A 20,169-nucleotide genomic window follows, 5' to 3' on the forward strand; every position below is an offset into this window, starting at 1 on the left:
CTACTTAATCCAGAGGTAACTCCTCTTACTCCCCTATATCATACACACACAAAAAATTTAAAAATAATACTCTGATTTTAGACCGAGATGAATAATAGCAATATCAGCCTCCAAATGGTTATACTTGCTTATTTTGCTTCTGGCATCTGGCACAGTCATACAAACACCAGTTTCCAAGTGTCTTCCAGAGACAGGAGAGAGCAAGCAAAACATCTCACCTGCTGGTCAAAAGGCCAAAATAGACTCCACCTTGCCCCCAACCCCCCTCCACCCCTTGCACCTTCTCAAGGCTCTGGTATCTTGCACCCAGCAATGTTCTCTGGCTCCCCACTTGGGACCAGCTCTTAACTTTCATTGTCCCTCTCACCATTACCTTCCCCCCCCCCCCCACAGAACAGCAAATACGGTAACGATGGCCTTTCAGTCCACTTTCTATACAATTTCATTCCTGTGTAATAAAGGCAAACCTCTGAAAGCTACTTACGTGGAGGTGGCAAAGGCAACCCTGGGTTGGGAAGCAGAGTTTGCTGATGCTAGCCCGCTTAAATAGCTGGCTTGGCTGACGCAGGCTGTTGATGGCACGCTTATTTACGCCCGTGAATGCACGCTCAAGCAAGGACCTGAAAAACCTGCAGTGTGGGCAGCAGGGAAACCGCTGAACATGTGCCCAGGTTACATCTCTCCTGGTTATTCGGGTTTGATATGCAGGCGGTGACTTCTGAGTTTCATGGAACTTTCTCAGCACCTCCTTCTTGTCCCTGATCTCTTTCTTCACCAAGTAAGAGGCTTCCCCAAGACTACATGAGAGGTGCCGCTGGGAGGAAGGAAGAAACAAAGGACCCTGGACCCTTGTGCCAAGTTCCTTATTTTGAATGGGTTTCCAGTTAGATGTAGCCTCATTTTAAACCATAGGCTTGGTGAGGTTGATTTCACAGCTCTGCGGGCTGGATGCCAAGCTAAGAGCCTGGACAGTTGCCCAATCAATGAAAAGTTGTGGTTCTTTTTTTTTTTTTTTTTTTTTTCAGGCACAGAACGAACAAACAAAGAACAGTTAGAGGGGAGGTTTAGGCTAGGATGATACAATTTTAGGTCCCCTTCAAAAAAGATGTTTTCATTTCTTTCTTCTGCGTCTATACTTTCATCCCGACTTCCCCTCCCCTTCCTTTGTTAATGAAATTCCTATCTAAGAGTTGAAAGATTCCCCACGAGAGCCCAAATAAAAAGCCAGTATGTGAGCAAGCCTGTGGGAAGATGTTCTCCAAGCGTGAGTGTGTTCAGTGGGTCATGTGACTGTCAGTGGAAACGTGTCTGAGGGTGAGGGTATGTGTGTGGGTGTGGGGACCCAGTCAGTGGCTGTTTATCTGTTTTTTTTTTATGGCTAGATATGGCAATTCATAGTCAATAGCAGCATGCTAAACACATTAGGTGGTATGATTTTGAGAGAATGAAGGAAGGGAGATAGGGCTTGGTGAGATCATTTATGGGCGTATCTGTGGGGATTTGCCGGGTCCACAGCACAGGCTGGTAAGTGCCACCCAGATTTACACAGCCTATATTCTTCACTTCACTGGACAAAGAAAGAGCCCACTTGATTCTCTCGGGAACAGCAGCCGTATGTGAAAGAAGAACAGCAATTGCTAAGAATATTCCTTTCTCTCTTGGAAAAGGGGGTAATGGTTATAAAACATGTGTGGGAGAATAGTAGAGACAGGGGGCCTGGCCTATCCTAACCCTGGTTACCAGAAGAATTCTTTTGTTGCCTAATTCATTGCCTAACTTTTGACTGTTCTATGGCCAAATCTGGATTCTGACCCCCCAGATTTCTTGAATGCAGGGTCTATGTCTTGTTCGCTTTTTGACATCGACAGAGCCTGGCACAAATGCTTCTACCAATGACAATGACGATGGTGATGATGACATCTGGGTTTACACTCAGGACTGATTTGAATCAATATTTAAAAAGTTGTTTCAGAATGTTTTTGGTTGTCCTTGTTTGTTTATCATCTGTCTTCTAGAATGTGATTTCCATGACCTCAATGCCCTTGCCAGTCTCGCCCACCCTCATAACCCCAACACCCAGCACAGCGTCTGGCGCATGGCAGGTGCTCAACAGATATGTGCTGTCTGCTTAGTTTCTAAATTCCTTTGACGGATGTGCGACCCAACAGACCAAATGTCTGGAATCAGTAACGTCACCTTGGTTCACACATGTTTCTTTTGCTCTTGTATAATGTGTTGGCTGTAAGCGATTCCTCATTATCCGGTGTATCATGGAGATGAAACTAAAAGTGGCAGAGACCATAGGGCAGTTTGACATCACTTAAGAACTCTGTAGGTATGTGGTTTCAGGTTGCTCGGTGATGCAATGAGGTTACCAAGAAGCCAGGCATTTTCTGTGTTCTATTTTGCAGTCTTTAGTGTGGTGGCATTGCCTTTTTTCATGGTGGCGAGGTTGTTGCGGTAGCTTGGTATAACCTATCCTTAAATGAAAAAAAGCAAAGACAGGTGGGGAGGGAAATAGGCTTTCTCTTAGTGTCCCTCTTCGTTTGCTAGACACGTCTTTCCAGAAGCTATTAGCAGACTTCCAGTTATGTCCCCTTGCTGAGAACTGGGTCAAATGGCCACCACACTGGCTAAACCCATCATCTACAGAGAGGAAATGAATCGGGCTGACTGTGGTTCCTTTTATGGGCCCCAGAGAAGGATCTACCTTTCCCGGACAAATTTCCCCGATACCTGCACAAAATCAGGATTCAGTTAACAGGGCAGAAGTAGAAAAGTGCTACCAATAACTCTACCAATCTAAGGAATCCTTTAAAGTCTGATAACCTAGGGGCACCTGGGTGGCTCAGTCCATTAAGTGGCCAACTCCTGGTTTGGGCTGAGGTCATGACCTCAGGGTCCTGGAATAGAGCCACCCAAGTCCGGCTCCATGCTCAGCAGGGAGTGTGCTTGGGATTCCCTCTGCCCCCCTCGAGCCTCCCCCCACTCGCACACGCACACTCAATCTCCCAAATAAATACATAAATCTTTAAAGTCTGATAACCTAAACCCCTTTAGAGCTTGAGTGCCAGTCCAGGCCATGACAATTGTGCTTCACTCTGTCAGCTCTCTGTTGCATGCACTTTTTTTTTAATGAAAAAAGCTTACTTCAACTCGCAGCAAAATTAAAACTATTTCAACAACCCACAAATAAGGGAAATAGCTGGCTACAGTGAATTTTTTTTTTGTCTGCAGGTTTAGATAATAAGTCTGCATCACTACTGATTTTTTGCATATCCAAGGAATAGCATATAATCTTGCAGCCTCTTCTCTTCTCCTATGTCAGTTGGGATTGATGGTGCTGTTATTTCTCAGAAACATCAAATCTAATACTGCAACTAAGCACAAAAAGGTTGCCAAATAGTCTATAAGGGTTTCAGACTCATTTTCCTGCTCCTCCTCTTGTCTATTATATTTCAGTGGAGTCCCATATTCCCATGTTTGCATCTAGGAGCTCCAGCTACGGCTTCAGATGTGAAAACTGGAAACATGGTTGACACAGTAATTCTCACCTGGTTTTTATTTTCTCCTGGTGATTAGCAAACTTCAAATTAACACACAGATAGGTAATTTTGTTTTCCTTTTCTTTGCTGTTCTAGACTTTTTCCTTGTGGTGGACTTGAGGAACTCTTCATTGTCACAGATCAAGAGAGTTAGGATGAAGGATGTCGTCAAAAGAACATGTCTGGGAGATGGTCGGTGATTCAGTAAATGTTTGTTGAGTGACTGGAAGAATGGTGGAAAGGAAAGAGTCTGGTCTTCTGTATGCAGGCTTGGATTCAAGTCCCATCTCTGCCACTTCCCATCTGTGTGAGCCAGGACAAGTTATACAACTTCTCTCAGACTCAGTTTCCACATCTATAAAATAGGTTTGCCACCAGGACTAGAGATAATATATGTAAGCTGCTTAGCATAATGCCTGGAACATAGTATATGCTCAATAAATGGTAGTTACGCTAATAGCTACGACAAGAAGCCCATTTTTCCTTAGTCATCTTCGCGAAGCCCACACATGGTGGGCACAAAATAGTGACCCTAAAGCCCCGGATGCTAGAGCCAACAGGAGTGTTTGCTACATAGAAGGCAGTGATATCTGGACAGTGGGCAGCAGCTATTCCTTTCCGGCTCAAAGCCAGAGATCACAAAGTGCAGAGGGCCACTTCATGAGTGAGGAGCATGCAATGGTGGCGGGAGAGAGAAGCCATTCCCTAGGGAACAGAAAACTCTCAAAGACATTTAAGACAATTGATCATGAGAGATACAAACCTCCCCAGGGCCAAAATCTGACTTGGACAGAAGCGAATTAGGAAGAAGGGTTACCAGAGTGTAGAAGCATACTTGCTGAGAGCTCTGCCCCCAAGGTGTAAACCTGCAGAGAGACCAAGAATCTCATCCCATGTGCAGATGGTGTGGAAACGCCGACTCCCAGGGCGCCCTGCCTGGGCCCAGCTGGGCTGGAGGGAAAACAGCGCAGGAAGTAGCAAAGGTCCGCAATGACAGGGAACATGGACCAGAAAAGGATGGCAGCTAACCTAGGCTGGAGATGCTTCCCTTGGCTGCTCCTGCCAGAGGGCTTCACGAGGTCCCTGGTGAGGAGGGACTGAGTTCTAACAGAACCACACTCTGTAGTTTGTTGTGAGCCGGTAGTGATTAGGTCATTCTTTCAGTGAACTGCAGGTGTTTCTTTCCAAGTGTAGATTCCGTCATCTGACCTAATCCACCTGTTGTCCTTGAGGAGTCCTGAGTCCGTGGATGATGAGGAGTCAGGATGCTGTGGCCCAGCCACGGTGCCCACTGCAGAAGAGGCCTGGGAGGGCTGTTCCAACTGGTGTGGTCCGTGTTGCCTTTACTCTTTGACTTAAAAGTCATAGTTTCCTCCCATTCCCTTTTGTTTCAGCCAGAGTCTAATGAATGGGGAGGTCACAAGCATCATTTTCCCCAGAAACCCCTTCATGCTTTTGGTCAGAGGAAGGGGAAAGCCCTTGGTAATGGGGAGCATCACGCATCTGTGGAAAGAGGGAGGGAAAGCGGGCCTCTGTCTTCACCCACGAATGTCCCCAAATATGCCTACTCCTTGCCCTCAGCATTAGGACTCACTGCTGCCAGCAGGAGCTGCAGGGTGACATTCTCAAGGGGGGTGGACCCTCACCTAAGAGGCGGCTCTTCCATGAGTGACAGGAAGGTGTCACCATTTGGGGCCACCTCAGCCTGATTGTCATCCCCTAATACACAGGGTGAGGAAAGAGAGTCCCCACACCCATGACAGTTCAGGGATGCACCCTGTGCTTTTAGAAAGCAGTGGGTGGGGAGCTGGGGTAAAGAAAAAGAAAACTTACTTGACTGGGCGTCAAACTCAGGCACAGTCCATGCTATCAATCACCACACAGCATGACCTTGGTGGCCACTTCTCAGGGTGACTCACTGGAGCCCCAGGCAGGCGAGGAAGAGCAGGTCCGGCCTCCTCCCCATGAGTACACCCACCCCAAGCTCTATTTAAGATATTTGACTTCTGTGAGTGATTTTACCTGGAAACAGAGAGGAAGAAGAAAGGAAAAAGGGAAGATAACAAAAACATAAAGTTGAAGACAAACCAAACAACAAAAATGCATATCTGATACAGTGGTGAAAAAGTTAGAAATACTTTGGGCGAAAATTGTGGATCTGCTGAAGGGAGAGAAAAGTTTTGGTTAGCAGCTACAGACCTTCTCCTTCCAGCCCCCTCCTCTCCACCTCAGAGGTGGCAGGGTGGATTCAGCATGTGACTCTAGAAGCTCCCATCCCCTCTTCATGCCTCAGCCCCTGCCTGTGTGAGGAGGGAGTTGAACAAGATGATCCCTCTGAGGTCCTTTCTGTTTTAATCTTCTACCCTCCAAGGGGAGAGAGGCAGAGGCTACTGGGTAGACAGGAGGGACCCCCAGCAGCCATAAGGGAGGATGGCTCCCTCCACTTAGGACTTAGAGAAATGAGAGGAAGCATCAGTGGACAGGTACAATTGCACGAAGGTTGTGACACGAAAGCACTCCACTTACTACTGTTGGTAGGGCCTCCCCAAACCTCTTGGGATCCAGTAATTAGAGGGTAACACCTGGCTGTGTGTGCATAGGTACGTGTGTGTGCTTGTGCTTGGGTGTAGCAGAGGGAGCAACCAGAACTCAGCTCCAGCTACCATACTCCAAGCATGTGTTTGGTCAGTGCCTGACTTTTCACTGCAGTCTAGAGAGACATCTTAAAAGAGAGAACCCTGATGTGGGGGAGATTAGGGAGATGGGTTGGGCGGGGTAGGTGAGGGAAGGAGGGAGAGGGGAACTATATCTGTTTCAGCCCTGAAAAAAATGTCTAATGTTCTTAATTTCTGCTTTTGGCAAAAATGTGCTTTCGTCTGATTTTGTTAACTAATTCAGTGCAATTCTGCTCTGCACATTTCAGCAAAAACCTCCTTCTTCCATAGCCTTCTCTGAGGTTTCTGTAATGAGGCCCTGGCAGGGCAGTGGGCAGTGATTTAAGGTCTCTTGTAAAATGGCTTCTGATGTGGTGAATTACATAAATGGTGGTGTACAGTCTTGCATCTGACTTTCACCTCTCTGGAGAGGCAGCTCCTGGACTGGTCTTTCCAGTGGGTTCTGAGTGACCTGCAAGAACGCCTGGTGTCCTGAGTTGATTTCCCAAAGGTGACACTGATGAGAGAGCAAAAGGCAAGCTGAGGGCAAAGCATAAGCTAACACCCCACTCCCTGCTCTCAGGTGGGATGCTTGTGATATTCCTCAGGCACTCCTGGCTGCCCAAGAACAAAGGAATAGGAAAAATGAGTGGTCAACTGATAGAGATCATAGTCACACAGGATATGAGTCTCCATCAGTTTCCAATAGTCTTAATGATTTATGAGAAAAAAAATAATAAAAGCAGCTTACCAACAGCCAGACCTCCAGAAACCTAAAGACTCCATTTCCTGGGGTCCTAACCCAACCCTCCCCTCCAGAGGATAGAAAACCATATATAATCAGTCACTTCTCACAACCCCAGTGCAGCTCTTTCTGCCCATGGGTCCTGTCCCTGTGTTATAATAAAATCACCTTTTAGCACGAAGACATCTCAAGAATCCTTTCTTGACTGTTTGTTCCTGAACCCCAATATTTCACATCAACACCACTGACTTTGTTCTCTGACTCAAAGGGAAATGACCTCTGTATTTTTCGTGGTGCTGCCAGTAGTTGCCCAAGGCCAAATCTCAGGCTGAAGAGAATTTAGGGTGGTACCGGGATTCAGAGAGAAGGCTATGGAGACAGTGTGGACCTGGCTCAGATCTATGGTGACCAACTTTCTTGGTTTTCCCAGAACTGTCCTGGTTTAGCACTGGAAATCTCATATCCTAGAAAACCCTCCAGTCCTGGGCAAAATGGGATAGTTGGTCAACCTGTCCTAGTCTTCTCACATCAGTGCCAGTAATCTAACCTTCTTTTTTTTTTTTTTTTTAAGATTTATTTATTAATTTGAAGGGGGAGGGGAAGAGGGAGAGAAAGCCTTAAAAAAAAAGAAAAAGATTTTATTTATTTATTTATTTGAGAGAGACAGAGCACAAGCAGGGGGAGGGGCGGAGGGAGAGGGAGAAGCAGACCCCTCGCTGAGCTGGGAGCCCAATCCTGGGACCCTGAGATCATGATCTGAGCCAGGGGCAGAGGCATATCGACTGAGCCACTAAGGTGCCCCAGGGAAAGAGAGTCTTAAGCAGACTCAGCACCGAGCTCAACACAGGGCTGGATCTCCTGACCCTGAGATCACCGTCAGAGTGATCAATCAAGAGTTGGATGCTTGACTGTGCCACCCAGGTGCCCCAGGAATTTAACCTCTTTGTGCCTTAATTTCATCATATGTGAAATGAAGATAATGATCACTGCCTCATGTGAAAGATATTTGAGGAGTAGGGTTGATATCCACCCAAAAATTGTTCAAGAAGAAAAGAGAGGATTAGGTGACAAAAGTAATGTCTTTCTGCCTCTGTTTCAGGGAGAAGAGATCTCCTCTCCTCCCTGTGTTTTGACCTTTCCAAGTGTAGGTATGAGCATGACACTTGAGGTTTCTGGAACAATCCAGAAAGCCTTGCAGGCCCTGGTTTATGCAGAAGGCTGGATTACCGTCTCTCCCAGCCCTGTGATTATCTGATTAAGTGTAAATGGCAGAAGCAGCTGCCTGCTTGCAGAAGTCACTTTTAGCAGCTACCACTCAGGAGTCACAAATAAGGGATTATGAAGCCTTTTCTTTTCAGCTTCCTTGTTGCCCCTCAGTTATTGTGTGCAGAAATTCTTAACTAATAGCCATGTTCCGAGTGACTATTCCCCAGTAACTACTGTTTCGGGATTGAAAAGGGAAAAGAAGTTAATGCTTTCAAAAGATTCCCTTGCAAGGCATTTTGCAGCCCAAGGGTGAATTTCACAGGCGTCTTAATCCCTGGCAGTAGGGATGGAGGGCTGTCTTGGAGACCAGAAGCAGCAAGCAAGAACTCTGATAACAAAAGAGAGGCAAGGGAATTATTTATTCAAATGTCCTGTTAGAAAAAGGCTTTAATCAAAGACACCATAGAAAACAAGCTGCAAGCTGATAGGGAGTATTTGGAACATGAAGGTGTCAAAGGGATCCAGGCTTTTTCTGAACAGAAGGAAGTGACTGAGGAAAATGTTCCTTCTGTGTTGAGCAGAGCTATGTCAGCACTAATGACACGAGGAGGGCTCTTATTAGGAAGATGCCAAGGGCTGGAGATGATTGAAAGCACGACCGTCTTTACTATCCCCACCGGCCCAGCCCCACCACAAATGAAGTCAGAAACATTAGAATTAGTGCCAGATTCTGATTGAAAAATAGAAGTTTGCAGAAGTTGGGAAATTCAACATGCAAGACCCTGGCACCAGTGATAGCGAACTCGGCCAAAGCAGTTGATGGCACAATTTTGCATAATTAGGTCACATTTAAGAGGAGAGGAAGAAAAAGGACTCTCCAATCAGGAATTTACTAATTTATATAAACATTAGTGTGATCGATGGTTTCAAATCCAATGGTGCCTCCTTCATATTTACATTCTAAATTAATGAGTGTTAGGATGACAAGGATGGCAATATTGCTGGCTTTTGGTGGCACACAAAACTACCCACCAGGCTCTGGGGAAACCTGCAAGGTAGATGTTTCCAGGTTACCAAGTTATCTTTTCTCCTGTGTTTCCCACCCCTTTCTAAAGAAAATTCAATTCTGGACCAATTAATTCAAGAGTCAGGAAATATGATTATCTGAATAATGCGTTAAGTCATGACCATTAACTATTACTGCATGATAAATCACTCCAAAGCTTAAACTAACCACAATCATTTTATTATCCCTCTCAGTTTTTGTGGTCAGACTGCAGGGGCGGTTGGGAGGGGGCGGTAGATTTTGGTCTGGCGCCCCTCATATGGTTGTAGTTAGTAGCTGAAGCGAGAACAGCAGAGGAGCCGGAGAAACTGCAGTCTTACTGGGTATCTCCCTCACGTAGCCTCAAGGCCTCTCCATGCAGTCTCTCCATAATGCTGGTTGAGCTTCCTCACAACATGGTAGTCAAGTGCTCCAGTGCAAGTAATTCAGCTCCCAAGACAGAAGCATCAACTTTTAGGACACGACCTTAGAAGTCATGTAACATCACTTCTACATTCTCACATTGGTTGCAAGTGAGTCACAAACCCACCAAACCCAAGGGGGAGTTAGTAGAGAATTCTTCATTCTTACTGGAGAAATGGCAAGGTTCCAGAAGAGCAGTGTGGGATGGGAGATATTGTGGCCATCTTTGGAAAATGCAGTATGCTGTAAGATCTGAATGACTGATGATTATAGCCTTCAAAAGAAATGTTTATGACAGGATGAGCACTGAGTGTTATGCTATATGTTGGCAAATTGAACTCCAATAAAAAAATATACAAAAATAAAAATAAATAAATAAATGTTTATATTTTAAGAAAATAACATTAACCCAATAAATCTCTCAATTAGTGAACTATGTACTGAAGACCCTAGTGTTAACTACCTTCAACCCCTTCTTCTCCACATTACCTCTGATTCTTTAGGGTCAAACGGTGGGGTGTAATGTGCTGTGTTAGTTTGCTGGGGCTACCATAACAAAGTACCACAAACTGAGGGGCTTATACAACAGAAATTCATTGTCTCCCAGTTCTGGAGGCTAGAAGTCTCAGATAACAGTCGATTCTTCCTGGAGGCTGTAGGAGAACAACTGGCCCATGCCTCTCCCTTAGCTTCTGGCAGTTTGCTAGGATTCTTTGTTGTCCCTTGTCTTGTAGAAGCATCGCCCCCATCTCTGCCTTCATCTTCACATGGCGTTCTCCCCAGTGCATGTAGCTCTGTCCAAATTTCCCCTTTCTATAAGGACACCAGTCCTCCTGGATTAGCCCCCCAACACACTCCCCTGTGACATCATCTTAACTAATTATATCAGCAATGACCTTATTTCCAAATAATGTTACATGATGAGGTATTGGGGTTAGGACTTCAAAATGTGAATTTAGTGTGGGGGTTGGAGGCAATTCAACCTGCAACATGTCTCTTATTTGCTGAAGGCAGGAGCTTCTTTTGATAGGGTTTTTAAGAGTACAAATGGGAGAGTAGAACACAACTGCAAGTAACATTTTCAAAGTTTATATCTTCTTTCCATGGCCCTTGACATTCTCTCCTATCTCCTTAACAGTTTCAAATTTTAAGAAAAGGTTTTCATTAAAGCTATTAATGCCATTAGAGGATTTTAGGATTAAAGGTGTTTTTTCTTGAAATGTCATTAAATAAATAAATAAAAACTTTTAAATATCATCATCAGATGTTGGTTATGGAGTCTCCTTCCTTCCCAAATTCTCTATAATCCTAAAAGCATTAGTTATGTGACTTCAAATTGCATAGGACTTTTCAAGACTTTGTCCTCCGTGGATCCTGGGCCTCACCTATGCAGCAACTTAGTTCATTTAAGGAGGTTCAAAGAATAATTTATTGACTTGGGAATTTGAGATTGTTCTCTCTTAATATTGTGCAGACAGTTGAAAATGTATTTCCTTTGGATGTTTAAAGCAAAAAAAAAGAAGGAGAGGCGCATCCCGCTGCCTCATTAGGGAAGCCACATGTCTTTGGCTTTCCTGACCTAGCACTTATCTTGTATTTGATGTTTTCAAAATACTGTCTAATCGTTAAATAGCCAGTTCCCACTACATCTTTGTGAGATGTGAGGATTCTTGCCATTTTTAGTAAAGGAATTTGAAGCAAAAATCACCAAGGTGACCCGTGCAGGGCTACGGTAAAACAAATGAGGACTTGACCCATGTGTCTGCCATTTCACGAACTAAAACTTTGTTTTATGTAAACCAGGGGCAGATTCTCATGACCTCATCCCTTTCTCCTCTTCCAAGAAGCCAAATTCCCACTTTCCTCTTTGCTCTGCTATCATTGGAGGATCAGCAGGTGAGGCAGGATTTAGCAGATGCCCAGCAAACAAGGACAATGCTTAGCAGATAGGCCTGCTCTTAGTGCTTGGAAAACCCCCTGGGGAGTCTCAGAAATCACAAGGAGAACCTTTGGGATATGAAACCCTAGGCAGCAGGTGGGCATCCCAATTAAATCTCTTCTGGGGCAGCCCTGGTGGTGCAGCAGTTTAGTGCCGCCTGCAGCCTGGGGCATGATCCTGGAGACCCTGGATCGAGTCCCACATCAGGCTCCCTGCATGGAGCCTGCTTCTCCCCCTGCCTGTGTCTCTGCCTCTCATTCTCTCTCTGTGTCTCTATGAATAAATAAATAAAAATCTTAAAAAAAATAAATAAATCTCTTCTGTACCCACTGGGTGGTGAGATCTGGGAAAATCAGGACATATATCGATCCTACAAATGGTCTGGAAGTTGCTACTTCCAGTCTTAGAAAACTGTAATCTTCTTGATCAGGGACTCTACTGGAAACAAGTCCTCTGAAATTCTTTGGTTTAGTCTGAAGCCAACAAACAAGAATAGCAAACTTTAGGGTCTTTCCTAAATTCTAGGAAGGTCCTGCCAGACAGAATCCAGACATCTTATGTGGCTGCCTCCCCAGGAAGACTGGTAGCCGCCATAATGCTCTCTAGTGTTTGTAGAGTTCTTGGTTTTTCTTCTGATGAGAGAAGATTGCATATCATTGGCTGGTCCTATACTTGGAATGAAGGAAAATTAGTGGCATGCAAATTATCTTATTTAAGATCATTCGAGACTCCACCCAGACCAGCATTTTACTCTTAGCCAGGCCATTAAAGTAAAAAGCAAATGCAAATCACAAGCTCCTCTGCAGAGGTACCAAGCATACCCTTCCCCACATTTTTTTCTTCAGTCATTCACTTTAAAGCTGTGATTGCCTCTTTTCTTGGCAGAAGTATAGCTAGTAAGGTACGTCTTGCTTAGATTAAAGGATATTCAGTGGAATAGCATATGATGTAGAGCTCTTTCTAAGCAAGAATAAAAGTTGAGGCTCCTCATCTTCATATCAAAATACCATGCTGGTCCTGCACACCTGAATTCTAAGCACAGGGATCTAAGCATTTAGGTCAATTTTCATAATCAATACTAGGAAACTCATTCCATTTCTCAGTTCATCTTAGTTTAGGTTTTCAGGTATAAAACTTTTACATTCACAATATTTATTATTTATACATATTTTTAATGAATTTATTTTTAAAGAGTTTTTTTTTTTTTTTTACTACAAGGTACCTTAAATCTTTTTTTTTAAGATAATGTAAACATGGTATCAATAATAAATAAAACACATAATATTCAACACTGGGAATTTCCTTAAAAATCATTGTGCTTTGTCCATAGGTTGACTAGAGAACACTGGTAAAAGATAACCAGTTCTGGTATTTTGCTGGGACACACTCATACCGCCATACTGGAAGTTAAGCTACTGAAATCTCTATAAATTGTTTAAAGCCACTGCCCCCTGAGAACCTACCACAGGCACTGTACTCTGTACCTCCCCTGGGCCCTCTCCCTCATTCACCTTCTCCAGGATCCAGCATCCAAAGGGGCCCTAAGAGACCAACTCCAAGCTATGACCAGTAGCCATTCTCTCATATTGGTAATCTAGCCAGTCTCGCTATGTATTTTAATAGTCCTCTTAGAGGGAATGTTTTTGAGACTCTTGCATCCCTTTAATACAAACAATAGCTTTGCACTAAGTGTTTGCAAACAATTCTCTTTAAAAAAAAGACTTTATTTATTCATGAGAGACACACAGAGAGAGGCAGAGACATCTCTCCAGGGAGACTGATGCAGGCAGGACTCGATCCCAGGACCCCGGGATCACGACTTGAGCCAAAGGCAGACACTCAACCACTAAGCCCCCTAGGTGCCCCATAAACAATACTTTTTTAAGGGAAGGGTGGTGGTGAAAAATAAAATATTCTGAAGCTGAATTGCTTGGGTTCAAGCCCTGGTTCAGCCTCATATTGTCCCTGTGACCTTAGTGGGTTCTCTATCTTCTCCATACCACATACCTAGAGTTGGAGATAATAATGGTACCTCCTCATAGGATTGTTGTGAAGAATGAACAGTGAATGTAAGTCAAGCAGTTAGAACAGTGTCCGTAGTAAGCTCAACACATTAGCCGTTATTACTGAGTATCTACCATGTGTCAAGCACAATACTAAATGCTTTCTATTATCTTATCCCCTCAACACCCCATCAAGTAGGTATTGTCATCCCAATTTTAAAAAGAACTGAATCTCAGAGAAATTAAGAAATGTACCTAAGCTTACCATACTGATGCTGGATAGAGCAAATTTAAATTCCTATCTCTTTTAACCCAAAGTCTATGCTTTCCCCCTCTGACTTAGAGTCTTCCTTGGTGGAAGTAACACTTGGCAGCAAAGAAGAAAGAGAATATGGCCATCTGGTCCAGGTACCTTTGGTAAACGCTAAGTACGTGAAGATGCTCAGTGGATACAGAGACCTTGCAGAGGATGGATGACAAATGGAGTTCCCCTCTGACTAGAAGAGTCCGAACTTCCACTAACAAGTGTTCTCCCATCACCCCAGCTTGGCCGGCAACCCTGACCCCTCCTGCTCCCTCGCTCCCAGACTAGTCACCAAAGCCCCTCAATTCTGCACCAGTAGTGTCTCTCACATCCCTGCCATTCCATTCATGCCTTGTGCTAACACTCCATTTCAAATTCTCATTACCTCATGTCTAGATCATTTCAAAAGCCTCTTAACAGGAGTCCCAGGCTCCATGTCTCTAAGTCACCCCTCCCACAATCACCACATTATCCCTAAAGAGACTGCTTCTATCACGATTTCACCATTCAAACCCCGCCCCTGCCGCCACGCACATTCCCTGTGACTACCCAATAATGTCCACTGACTGTAGTTCAGCTATTTAGAATGACCTTCAAATTCCTTCTTAATCTAATTCCACTCTTCATTTCCAAATTGCTCTCTCAGGACTCCTCTGTAAGAATCCTATGATTTAGCCAAGATTGTTTCCTTGTTATCCCTTAATCATGCTATTTCCGTTCCCACCTCCAAGCCTTCTCCACTCCCATTCCTCATGCCTGGCATGCCCTCCTCCACTCTTCTAAATCCTGTATGTCCTTCATAACCCAACCTGGCTACTCTCTCTGCTGTGACAACTTCCATGCCCTCTCCAGGAAAGTGGAACTTCTCTATCTGACTTATAGCCCTCATTGACTCCTAGACCCCACTGACTTATATTATAAATTTGCTCTTTGTTTGTACATGCTCTATTTTCCCAGGTACCTTGTAACTGTCTTATAGCCAGGGGAGTGAAGGAGATGGGTGGTGGAAGGGTTTTGGTAAGGAGATGGTGGTATAGCCTGGTGGTTAGGTCTTTGGGCTCAAAAATCAGACAGGTTGAGTTTGAATCATAGCTCTGCACTAACTACCTAATTTGGCAATCTTTATCAAGATAGCTAATCTCTCAGTGTTCCCATCTATAAAACTAGGACAATGACTGTCCCTTCCTCATAGAGCTGTTGTGAAGATTAAATGGGCTGATAGGCAGAGAGCCCTTTTCCAGAGCCTGGACGTAGATAAAGTCAATATTATTTATTATTACTTTCATTATCAAACCAAAAGAAAGAGTTTATAATGTGCTAGACACCAAATAAATTACCTTAATTTGTATGACAACCCTATAAGGTAATAGATCATGCTTTAGCTATGCCTTAGCTCTGGAGCCTTCTGACCAGCCCTGAATCAGAACTTTTCCATGAGAGAAAAATATATCCCAGTCACATTTTAGCCATATTTAATGTCCCTGTTGCACCTGCTGTGCTTAATTCTAACAGGCACGATTCTTATCACTCTGGTGCTGGAAATAGCAGCACTTCTCTCTGGTGACCATTAGGAACTTCATTTCTAGTATTTAAAAAATTCTACTAGGAGGAAATGATCCAATTTGATTTAATACATTGGCCAGCTTTCTCTTCAGAGTGAGCAGGGGGATAAGAGATTGAAGAATAAAGAGAGAGACAGAGAGAGAAACAGATACAGATTCTTTCCAAAAATTCAGGGAAGAGGTAGGATAGGGCTTAATTCAGGCACCCTAGGCTGCCACCACCATAACCCTTGGGGATGGTGGGGCAGTTGTGGTTTCACAGTTGGCACAGTCTCTTCAGAGACTCACATGATGTTTCGGCTGTGCAGATCTTAAGTCCAGGTCAGAGACATGTCTGGTCAGAAACATGTTTGGAGCCAGCTTTGGGTATTTTTTGGTTATGATTAGCAATGAGAGGGTCAGGGACCCAACCATTGTGTTAACCAGAGCAGTACCAAGAGGCAAATAAATGGTGTTCTTTCCTTTTTATCTTTTTCTTTTGTGCCTTCCGGGAAGATTAAAAAAAAACAACAACAACACAAACAAACCCAACTCACTTTTTACTTTCAAGCACACCCTGTTCCCTCACAAGAAAAAAAGAAGCCCACAGAGCAACATTTATTCATAAAGTCTCTATTCAGCTCTCCTTGCTTGTTTTTGGCTCAGGGTTTAGCTAACTGGTTCCCACAGAGCCCAGACCAGCAGGGGAGGTGAGGTTCAGAGTAGAGAACAGTAAAGAGACCTGCTCTTCCCAAATGCAACAGAAAACCACAATATTTCTGGATGAGTGGAGTGAGCACAGCAGTGACTTTTTTCTCTATTTCCCCCTTTGGATTCGAGCCTGCCTACCTCAGGGCTGGCCAGGCTCGCCCACCCATTCCTGCGCGCACATCCTCTTTCTGAAAGGCGCTGCCTTGGGTCGGGGAATTGAATGGGCTCTTCGAGTGGCTTTCATGGTAGAGTGATTCCTTATCTTAGAAGGAGACAAGTGAGCCATCCTTCTAGCTGCTCAGGAAGAAAAGTTTGGAATCCTCTCTGATCCTCTCTTTCTCCCATCCTACTTCCAGTCCACTAGCATATCCTGTCGGGTCCACATTCAAAATTCCTTCAGTATCTATAACAGTATCTATACCAATAACAATCTAAATTACAAAAGTAAGTCTATCTATACCTGTATGTGGTTCCACAAGAGAAACAGAGCCAGTTGGAGAGGCATATTCAGAGATCCGTTGCAAGGAGTCCAGCTTACCTAATTGTGGGGCTAGTTAGGAGAATCTGAAGGCCATACAGTGGGCCTTCTGGAAAGGCAAGCAGGAATGCCCAGGCATCAGAGGAAGCTGCTGTCCACTGGCAGATTTGGTTCCTCCTCGGGGAACCTTCAGTTCTGCTCAGAAAGCTCTTTACTGATTGAATCAGGCCCCTGAATCTAGGATAAGTTTGCTGACTTAGAGTCAACCCACCAGGGACATTAGTCACATCTACGAAATATCTTCACAGCAACACCCGGATTGGTGTTTGATTGAGTAACTGCTGACTGTAGGCTAGCCAAGTTGACCCATAAAACCTGCCATCACATTGGCAAAGCCACCGTATTTCTCCTCTGAATTACTGCTGCTTCAGCATCTTTATGAGTTTCCCTGTTCCTGCTCTGATCCTCTGTGCCCCTCCCCGTCCCCCAACTGTTTTCAACCGAGCAGCTGGAGGGATCATCGCTCCATTGCTCAAAGCCCTCGTGGTGGGCAGAATGATGGTTCCTCAAAGATGTCCACATCCTAATCCCCAGAACCTGTGAGTATGTTATCTTGTGTGGCAGGAGGGGTTTAGCAGGTGTGCTTAGTGTATGGGTGGGAGGATGGTCCCCGATTGCCAGGTGGGCCCAATCTACTAACATGGATCTTTAAAAATGGAAGAGGGAGCAGAAGGTGAGGAGAGATTTGTTGTGTGGACTTGACCTCTCACGACTGGCTTTGAAATGCAGGAAGGGGTCACAAGCCCACAATGAGGAACACAGGACCTCAGTCGTACAACTGCATGGAACTGAATTCCACTAGCAAACCCAGTGAGCGAGGAAACAGATTCTCCCCCAGAGCTCCCAGGGTAAGGAATGCAGCCCTGCCAATAGCTTGATTTTATCTTGGTGAGACTGTTTGGGGCTTCTGATCTATAGAACTGTAAGATACAAATTTATGGTTTTTAAGCCACTAGATTTGTGGTAATTTGTTTTGGCAGCAACTTCCCATCCCACTCAGTGTAAAAGCCAAGTTCCTCAGAATCCCCACGTCCCCTTCTCTCTGACATCATTTCCTACTACTCTCCCCCGGGTTCCCCTCACCCCTTCTATCAACTCCAGGGCCTGGACCAGAGTGCAGCTCATGAAGCACCAGCCTTGAAATTTAAAAAAAAAAAAAAATCAGTAATCAAGATAAATAACATTTTATTTTTTTTTAAAGATTTATTTACTTATTCATTCAGAGACAGAGAGAGAGAAGCAGGCTCCATGCCGGGAGCCCGACGTGGGACTCGATCCCGGGTCTCCAGGATCACACCCTGGGCCGCAGGAGGCGCTAAACCGCTGTGCCACCGGGGCTGCCCAAGATAAATAACATTTTAATGAGATATCAAAACTAATGCAAAAAAAAACCCCCAAAAACTCCATGGTACACAAAATCTAAACATTTGGACAAAAGGCAGGATCCGATCCTGAGTTTGTACAGCTCATCTCCCACTAATGCCAGTTCTGATCTTTATTGCTCTCAAACTCCCCACCCTTTTCCATTTGCTTTTGCCCCAAATATCTTCAAGTCTTTCTGCCTCACCTGCTTCAGGCTATGCTCAAATATCCCTTTCTTAGGAGCCTTCTCTGACCCTCTATTTAAAGTAGCAGTGTCTCTCTCATCAGCACTCCCTGGCCCTTCCCTTGCTTTATATTTCCCCCAACATGTTACACATATAATATTCTATTTTGTTTATTTACTACTGTAGGGGAGGTAAAATTTCTCCTCTATCCTCCTAGAGTTTCTGGTTGGGACTGTCTTAACAGAGTAAGAGGAGAAGAACATACAACATTCATTTTAATAAATATTTGCATGTACCTAGGAGTCTTCACAGGAAAATAAAGACCCAAAGAAGTATCTAGACCCAAGTGCTTATATACTAAGTTGAAAAAAAGAGTGGCAATTGTGGAAAAGTAACTAAAATATATGGGGAGACTAGAAGATAAGAGTTATTGTATACAAATTTCCCTTGACCTCAGCTCCCCATCTTTCTTGATAAAAATGTTCTTGTCCTCTTAGGAGGACAGCTTTCATGTCGGGAGTTTCATCTCTCCTTTTCAGGAAGAAAAGGAAAGGTCAGAGTGCTTTCCTTGTACCTGTTGTTTTTACAAGTGATTTAAGCTCAAAATAATATGAACATGCCACCTCAAAAGCAGCCTATTTTGAGGTGGCATGTTCTGAACCCCTTTATTACTTATTGTTCACTGCTGTTTCATCAAGTCCTAAGAGATATACGGTAGGCCCTAAATCAGGTAGGAATGAAGGAGGGAGAGAGGGAGAGAGAGAGAGGAAGTGTGGAAAGTGTCAACGGTGGAACAGGATGTGTATGTACATTCAAGTAAGAACTTTCTCATTGGTTCCTTGAAGCCTAAAATCCCTGAAGAACTGCCGTAAATTTCAGTCTTTGTGTTTAAGGAAACATTGATTTATAAGAAGGGTTATTTTTTCCTCTCCCAAAGGGGAAAGCTATCAAGAGCCAGTATGTTCTATTAGATTAATTAGCAGATTTGAATTAGCTGTGTACTTTCTTTTCTAGGGCATTAGCTAAATTGTTTCCACTGAAATTCTGGGAAATGTTTGAATTCCATGTAGTTTGTCCAAAAGCCTTTGAGATAGTCTCTGAAAGCTATATTTAAAAATCCCTAGAGATTTTATTCTTGTCTAGTTTACCCTCAACACTTAAAAATTTAATGTTGAAGATCCCTGTTCTCTGTCTTTTTTAATGGATTCTAATAAATCTATTGTCAAAGATTAATGATAACTTGCATCATAAGTTGACTTTTATGCCACAGTAACAAAGAACATTGTAATAAATGTATTAAAAAGTTGATTAGGTTGGAAGATAGACCCAAGTTTCACCACCATTCATTAACTGACTAGCACCCATGAGAATCAGGAGTTGGCTGGAATATACGAGCTGAGATTTAATCAGAGTGAGGTTACAGTTGGTGATACATGCTGAGTTATGAGGATTGTGGGCTAAGATGGCTAATGTGGGTATTTGTAGGACAATTAAGCTGAGAAAGTGGGTTTAGAAGAGAGGTACAGGAAGAGGCAAAGAAGGGGAGGTGGGGAGTAGAGGGGACAGAGAGCTCAGACAAACCAGAAATAACAGACCCCATTCCTTATGGCTCTTCCAGTTCCCATCCTTGAGTCTTTGACTCCTGTCCATGAACTCCCATGGACTCTCCCCAAAGCCTTCCTTGAGCTAAGTTGAGGGACTCTTTGTTCCTTGTACTTGGAAGAGCTGACTGGACTGTGTATTCTTGAGGATGGCCATTGAAAAAGCAAAAATTTCCTTGAGCACATTTAGGAAACCACAGGCAGATTTGTGCAGTCTTTTCCACTGGAATTAAAGAGTGGGTTTTGATGGTTTTTAGTGTATGAAAGAAAAATTAGTTTCAACCAACTGTAGTATCTTGGACTTGATCCTGGAACAGAAAAAGGATCTTGGTGAGAAAACTGGTGAAATATGAATAAAGTCTGGAGT

General features: G+C 44.0%; 1 protein-coding gene and 3 long non-coding RNA genes across 4 annotated transcripts in view; 2 read left to right on the plus strand and 2 right to left on the minus strand.

Moving 5' to 3' along the window:
- The window catches only part of HOPX (HOP homeobox), a 29,456-nt gene extending 28,118 nt beyond the window's left edge, over positions 1-1,338 (minus strand). The window contains exon 1 of the mRNA XM_072775173.1: positions 485-1,338. The gene's annotated coding sequence lies outside the window, so the exon portion shown is untranslated. The remainder of the gene's footprint in view (positions 1-484) is intronic.
- Positions 499-4,004, plus strand: LOC140604121 (uncharacterized). Its single transcript, XR_012007144.1, has 2 exons — positions 499-1,320; positions 3,642-4,004. It is a non-coding gene; the product is annotated as an uncharacterized lncRNA (long non-coding RNA).
- LOC140604119 (uncharacterized) lies at positions 3,536-16,920 on the minus strand. The gene is made up of 3 exons (XR_012007142.1): positions 16,655-16,920; positions 5,379-5,567; positions 3,536-5,048 (listed from the first exon to the last, which is right to left on the minus strand). It is a non-coding gene; the product is annotated as an uncharacterized lncRNA (long non-coding RNA).
- Positions 16,806-19,434, plus strand: LOC140604120 (uncharacterized). The gene is made up of 3 exons (XR_012007143.1): positions 16,806-17,193; positions 17,384-17,502; positions 17,878-19,434. It is a non-coding gene; the product is annotated as an uncharacterized lncRNA (long non-coding RNA).
- Positions 19,435-20,169: the final 735 nt, after the last annotated feature.

This window comes from Canis lupus, chromosome 14 (genome assembly GCF_048164855.1).
Source record: "Canis lupus baileyi chromosome 14, mCanLup2.hap1, whole genome shotgun sequence".
NCBI lineage: Eukaryota > Metazoa > Chordata > Mammalia > Carnivora > Canidae > Canis > Canis lupus.